The following is a 7,759-nucleotide window of genomic DNA, read 5'->3' as shown; positions in this document are numbered from 1 at the left end:
CTGAAATTTCACTTCCTGGGTTGCCACCACTTAAACTTTTTGACATGCCATCTTTTGTATATGATTTTGGGTCTTACCCTGCCATCTTTAAAATGGTTGTGGGTCAGTTCTCCAATGTCCAGAAAGCTGATTGGGTTCTCTGCAACACATTTTATGAGTTGGAAAAACAAGTAAGTACATGGGAAAAGCTGTGTTTTAGTAATTTCCTTTGGCTTCAATATGAATCTTAAGTTTCAGAAACAATTTTTTTTTAATGTCAAAGTTTTAAAAACTAATTGCTATTTTGATAATGTCAGGATCACACATTTTTAGATCACATTAGTGAATAACATAATGGCAATTAACACAGCACTTGTCATAACTAGCTTGTATACTTCTCCCTCTCTTTTTTTTAAGTGATGACTTTAATCCAAGGTCAATGTGCATGTGCAAGAAAATGTGTGGAAAAATCAAAGCATGAAGATTACCTATATCTAAATTGGCTAACTCCAGATCTAGATCTAAATTGGCCAAACCAAACCCATCTTCCACAAAGTTCATCTTACAAAGCTCATTGTTTGGTCTTACCCTTTCCTACTCAACAAGGCCATATTAATCCCATGCTCCAATTTTCCAAGCTTTTACATCAAAAAGGGGTCAAAGTCACACTGGTCACTACCATTTTTGACTACAACAAAATTATGGAAAATTCATAAGATCTGGTAGTTACAATGCCCTAGAGACCATTTCAGATGGTTATGACCAGGGTGGAATTAAACATGCTCAAAGTGTAGAGGCCTATTTGGAGAGCCTTTGTCAAGTGGGTTCATAAACTCTAGCTTAGCTCCTTGTGAAGCTTTCAAGCTCAGGGTGCCTAGTTGATTGCATTGTTTATGATGCATTCCTGCACCTTTAGATGTTGCCAACAAGTTTGGTATATTTGGGGCTATTTTCTTCCCTCAGTCTTGTGCTGTTAACAACATTTTGTACCATGTCTACAAAGGTGAACTCAAACTTCCTCTTAGTCAGTCTCAAATTTTGCTTCCTGGGTTGCCTCCACTTGTCCCTTCTGACATGCCATCCTATGTGTATGAATTGGGGACTTACCCTGCTGTCTATAAAATGCTTGTGGGTCAGTTTCCAAATGTTGAAAAAGCTGACTGGGTTCTATGCAGCTAAGTTTAGGTATGATTTTGATGTTTCATTTTATTTTATATATTTTGCTTAAAATATGCACAGGTGGTGGATTGGATGGCTACGTTTCTGCCATTGAAGACCATTGGACCAACCATACCATCCCATTACTTGGACAAGAGACTTGAGGATGACAAACAATATGGTGTCAGCCTCTTCAACACCAACAATGATGCCTGCATGAAATGGCTAAATGAGCAGCCAAAAGGGTCGGTTGCTTACGTCGCGTTTGGTAGCGCAGCACAACTTGGAGTTGAGCAAATGGAGGAACTGGCTTGGGGTTTGAGGAGGAGCAAAAGCAAGTTTTTGTGGGTGGTTAGAGAAGCAGAAGCAGCAAAGCTCCCAAAGGGGTTTGTGGAGGAGACATCAGAGAAGGGTTTGGTGGTTTCATGGTGCCCCCAGCTTGAGGTTTTGGCAAATGAGGCTGTTGGGTGCTTCATATCACATTGTGGTTGGAATTCTACTTTGGAGGCCTTCAGTTTGGGGGTGCCAGTTGTGGCATTGCCACAATGGACTGACCAAAGCACAAATGCCAAGTTTATTATGGATGTGTGGAAAATTGGGGTCAAGGCTTTGGCTGATGAGAAAGGAGTGGTTAGGCAGGAAGAAGTAGAGCATTGCATAAGTGAAATAATGGAGGGAGAGAGAGGGAAAGAAATGCAAAGGAAAGCCCTTGAGTGGAAAGAACTGGCTAGAAAGGCAGTGGATGAAGGTGGAAGTTCAAGCAATAATATTGATGAGTTCATTTCAAAGCTGGTCTTATCAAGAGAGAAAAGGTGTGCTTGTGAAAAATAGCATGGGGTTTTAAGGTCAAAGTTCGAATCATCTCCTCTGTTGACGTCTTTTATAATAAAAAGAAATAAAACTAGACAAGTGAGTCAATTAAAAAGTAGGTTACTGATGCTCTAAAATGATGAAATTTCATTGTAACGAGGACGGTGGAACTCAATATTCTGTAGCTATTGTATTAGAAAACCATTGTTGATTTACAGTGAATGCCTGAAACAAGATGTTGTTGGTTTATCACTTTTTCTTTTTATGTGCTATTTAGTATATATCATACCATTAGTCAAAGCTTTGTGTGTGCAACAAGGATAGTGAATCACTTAATCATCTTTTTATTATTTATAAATTGGTGTTTACTATTATATAAATTGGTCTAATGTAATACAATATTGTACTTGCAAATTTACCTATATATCTTGTATATATCCAATACAGGTAGATAAATTATTTTCACAATATACCTATAAATGTGTTGGCTTTAATATACCTGCAATATACCCATAATAGGTAAATTACAAGTTATATTATTGCATAATAGGAAATTATTAGTAAATTATATCCAAGATGCATTTATAAAATTTGAGTATATTATTTAAATAATAAGTAAATTCATACTAGGTACATTATTTTTGGTAAAAGAAATAATAGGTACGTAATTTTTTCAATTTTTGAAACAATTGTATGTATACTATTATATTTATAAAGTAATAAAATAATAGATAATTAATCACGTATACTTCATAAGTAAATAAACCGATTAGGTATGTTAAATCTGAATTTATTGTTAAATTTTAAAAAAAGTTTCCAAATTAATTCCTACATCCATTTGGAGATATTTTCAAATTAAATGTGTGTCATTAGTTACAATCCAATTAAAATTTGTTTCTATATTGGTTCCTATATTATATTACATGAGGGAATCTCTCCCTCGTAGAGTGAGGGAGAGATTCCCTCATTTAACCATATATAAGAGCAACGTACGGATGTTAAAGATGAATAAATTTTGGTTTTTATGTGATTGATAGGGTACATCTCTGCTTGAATGCTTACCTGATCGATATGTTTTCTGGGTAAAACATAAACGGTTTACCTCATAAAACAAATTTATTTTAATTATCTATGTGTTAACTGCTTCCTCATGTGTTAATTTTCTCCACATTGTAATTATCATTCGTCATGCAGGTGCAGCTGTGTATAGAAGAGTTATTGTATTATATCTTGTTATGTATCTAAATTAGTAGTCCTCACATCGTTTGCCTCTCTATAGACTGACATGGAAAAAGTATGGAACATTTTCGGAGCTGACAGGAAGGTAAATGATTCTATCCTTTTTTTTTTTTTTAATAAACTCATGTATTTAACCTTTGCTTTTAGAATACAAAAAAAAAATTGTGTTGAATTTCTTACCATATGCTAATTGATAGTTTATAATACATAGCTAAACATACTATACTTAGCTGGCAGGAAAGGGTCTAAGCAGTTTGATTAAGTTAAGTTTTCTCCGAATGCGATCACTCTATATTTTACTCAATCTTTTATTTCTATCTTGTGTTGTGATATATGGATGAATTCTATATCATAGTAACTAGACCCTATTAGTGATGTGTACTTACTTACTACTGAAAGGAATGTCGTCCCAGTCGAAACCACTAAACCTACGGGTTCATCTGGGATGGGGGAAAAGAGAGCTGAACAACTTGTCATACAAGCTAAGAAAGATGAGAATGACAAAGGAAGTGTGAGAGCATTATCACAATGGAGAGGTGCTGCAACATTGTCACAACTGAGAGGTGCTGTGACTCTACCCTTTTTGAAAAAAGATTACAGTATCTATGTAAAGAGTATCGTCATGCTGCTATATCCATTTAAATATAATATACTTAGAGGGCATAGCCGGGCGACTATACTGTTTTGACACGTGGCGCCAAACCGCTAGTTGGGCATTAGCGCTGGCCGGTCCTCTTTAAGTTTTTACTGGGGTCGTTTTGTTTTTGTTTTTCGTTTTTAATAGTATAGCCGTGCGGCTATACAACTTTTTTAATTATAAAAAATAGTATCGCCGCTCCGGCTTTACAGTTTTGACACGTGGCGCCGAATCCCTAGTTGAGTGCTAGGCAGGTCCTCTTTTTTTTAAAAAAAAAAAAAAAAAGTATAGCCGTACGGCTATACTTGGGATTTTTTAAAAAAGAGTATAGCCGCGCGGCTTTACTGGGGTCTTTTTTTGTTTTTTTATTTTTAAACAGTATTGCCAGGCGGCTATACTCTTCACATAGAGACTGTGATCTTTAAAAAAAAAAAAAACATGTTTTTCCCCGATTTTTGTTTGTCGATAGTTTAGAGCATTATCCATTGCTATTAGGCAATTACCCGAGTCTCTATTGTCATCTTTTGAGTTTTTACTTTTCAAGAGTTATTAACCGTATAAAAAATTTAGCATTTTCACGTTTAATACTTGTATTATACACATATATACATATTTTTATTGTTTAATACACTTGATTTTTTACAAAATTTTCAACAATACACACAAAATTCACGTATTATACATATAATTTTAGCATAATATTGAATAAAAATAATATATTTTAAAACATGTAAATCTAAAAAATATATATCTTGAAACCAGCAAATTAATATCTATAAAGTACAAACTAATGCAAATAGAAGGATCTTTTTTTATATATTTTTTAAAATAAGTAGTCACTACTACATTTTACACTTTGCGCGACGAAGAGAATTTCGTCGCGCAAAATACATTGTAGTCGCACAAATTTTAACGCGACAAAAACTTCATCGCGCAGAATCCGTCGCGCAAAGATCGTGAAGAAAGACTTTGCGCGACCAAGTTTTTTCATTGGTCGCGCAAAGTGACTTTGCGCGACGAAAAAATATTGGTCGCTCAAAGTAACTTTGCGCGACGAAAAAATATTGGTCCCGCAAAACTTTGCGCGACGAAACACATTGGTCGCGCAAAGGTTTGCGCGACGAAACACATTGGTCGCGCAAAGGTTTGAGCGACGAAAAATATTCGTCTCGCAAAGTTTTGCGCGACAAAAAACATTGGTCGTGCAAAGTCTCAAAAAAATTTAAAAAATAAAAAATTCCCGCGTTCCATTTTTGGTACACGCCCACATTTTTAGAGTTTTGCGCGACGAACACTAACGTCGCGCAAATATTTGCGCGACGAAATATTTTTTTTTGTTTTAAATTTTTTTAATTAAAATAAACTAATTTTTACTTTTTATTATTATTTCTTTAATATTAATTTATTCAAATTTTTACTTTTTAAATATAATTTAATTGTATGATTTTTTTTAAATCACTTTAATTTAAATTGATATTAATTTAATTATAGTAATTTTTTCAAATTTTTACTTTTTAAATTTAATTTAATTGTAAGATTTTTCTTAATTACTTTAATTTAAATTGACATATTCAAAATAAAATTACATATGAAAAATAGTGATCAAATTATCCAATAAATATTTATATATATATAATATTCAAAATGTACACATGAATTAACAAAGTACAATAATAAAATTCTAATACAAGCATATTGTGGTGGTAGTGGTGGATAATATGTTTTGATAGCTTCCTAATCCTCAACTTTAGCCATCAAAGTCTCGATGATTACCTACAAAAAAACAAATATGGTCAAATAACAACAACAACAAAAAAAAAAAAAAAAAAGAATGCATAATCTCCCCTAAAATTGTTATACCACAAATCCAACCCAAACTCCAATCTCTTCCCTTTACTCAACCCCAAACCCCACACAAACTCAAAACTAACTCCAAAAACACATATTAATGAAAAAAATTTAAAATTTGGAGAGAATATACCTTTTGGCAAGATTGAGAGTGAGTGAGAATGAGAGGGAGAAGTGAGTGTGAGAGAATTAGATAAGATAGAGATAGAGAGATGAGAGAGTGAGAGATAGTGAAAAGATAGATGAGAGAGTGAGTGAGAGAGAGAGATAGTGAAGAGAGAGATGAGAGATTAAGTGAGAGGAGTGAGTGTGAGAGAAAGGGTGGGATTTGGGGAGAGGGAAAGAGAGAGGAGAGGTAAGAGTAGAGAAAGAAATTGAGAAAATGGTGGAGGAGTTATTTCGGTTTTTAAATTCGTATCACTTTGCGCGACGAAATATATTGGTCTCTCAAAGTTTTGCGCGACGAATATAGAAATATTGGTCGCGCAAAGTCTTAAAAAAATTATTTTTTGAAAAAAAATTCCCGCATCCCATTTTTGGTACCCGCCAAAATTTTTAAATTTTTGTGCGACGAAAAATACTTATTGGTCGCGCAAAGTCTAAAATAATTATATAAAAAAATTCCCGCGTCCCATTTTTGGTACCCGCCCAAATTTTTGCGCGACGAAAAATATATATTGGTCGCGCAAAGTTTTGCGCGACGAAACATATTGGTCTCGCAAAGTTTTGCGCGACGAATATAGTAATATTGGTCGCGCAAAGTCTAAAAAAATTATTTTTTAAAAAAAAAAATTCCCGCATCACATTTTTGGTACCCGCCAAAATTTTTAAATTTTTGTGCGACGAAAAATACATATTGGTCGCGCAAAGTCTAAAACAATTATATAAAAAAATTCCCGCATCCTATTTTTGGTACCCGCCAAAATCTTAAAATTTTTGCCCGACGAAAAATACATATTGGTAGCGCAAAGTCTAAAACAATTATATAAAAAAATTCCCGTGTCCCATTTTTGGTACCCGCCCAAATTTTTGCGCAACAAAAAATATTGGTTGCGCAAAGTCTAAAGTTTTTTTTTTTTTTAAATTTTAAAAACCCTCATCCCATTTTTGGTACTCGCCCAAATTTTTTGAGTTTTGCACGACGAACTGTTGGTCGCGCAAACTTTTGAGAGACTAAAAATTGGTTCGTAGCACAATATTTATAAAAATAATTGTTATGAATAATAAAAAATAAAAATATTTTATTTTATGATTTAAAATATAATTAAGGTGAAAGCTACTTAATAAATGTATATACTATTCAATTTCTTAAGTGTTATATGTACAAAATAAATAAATTTAAAGCTACTTAATAAATAAATATATATATACACACACACACACACACACTTCAATGATCTAACCATAAGACTTGTTTGTATATACTTCAAGATCGTATACCCCAAAAATCACAAAAAAAAAAACATTCAGAGATCTAGTAACGGGACAAAACTTTTCGATAGTTATAAATGAAAAATCACGATTTAACGGTTATTTTAACTCCGTTTTTGATGATTTTTTTACAGCTACACTCCTTGACCCTATATGAATATAATGACTGAATTTGATCTTCAATTTAAAACATTTGCACTAGTGGATACCACAAAATCTTATGTTATATTTAACAAAAGTATAAATAAACTCTTAATTGTTAGTGAATATATTGTTTTGATGGCATATGCATTCTACGAAACTAGTTTCAACGATCCAACCATCAAACTTGTTTTTTTATACTTCGAGATCATATATGCCAAAAATCGGAAAAAATAAACATTCATAGATCAAGTAACGGGACAAAACTCTTCGACGGTTATAAATGAAAAATCATGATTTACCGGTTATTTTAACTCCGATTTTGATGATTTTTTACAGCTACACTCCTTGACCCTATATGAATACAATGACTGAATTTGATCTTCAATTTAAAATATTTGCACTAGTGGATACCACAAAATCTTATGTTATATTTAACGAAAATATAAATAAACTCTTAATTGTTAGTGAATATATTGTTTTGATGGCATATGCATTCTACGAAACTAGTTTCAA

General features: G+C 33.0%; 1 pseudogene; it reads left to right on the top strand.

Moving 5' to 3' along the window:
• The first annotated feature begins 92 nt into the window (after positions 1-92).
• LOC117625555 lies at positions 93-1,968 on the top strand (annotated as a pseudogene).
• Positions 1,969-7,759: the final 5,791 nt, after the last annotated feature.

The sequence above is a fragment of the Prunus dulcis genome, chromosome 4 (genome assembly GCF_902201215.1).
Source record: "Prunus dulcis chromosome 4, ALMONDv2, whole genome shotgun sequence".
Lineage (NCBI taxonomy): Eukaryota > Viridiplantae > Streptophyta > Magnoliopsida > Rosales > Rosaceae > Prunus > Prunus dulcis.
This window is presented reverse-complemented; position numbering and strand designations above follow the sequence as displayed.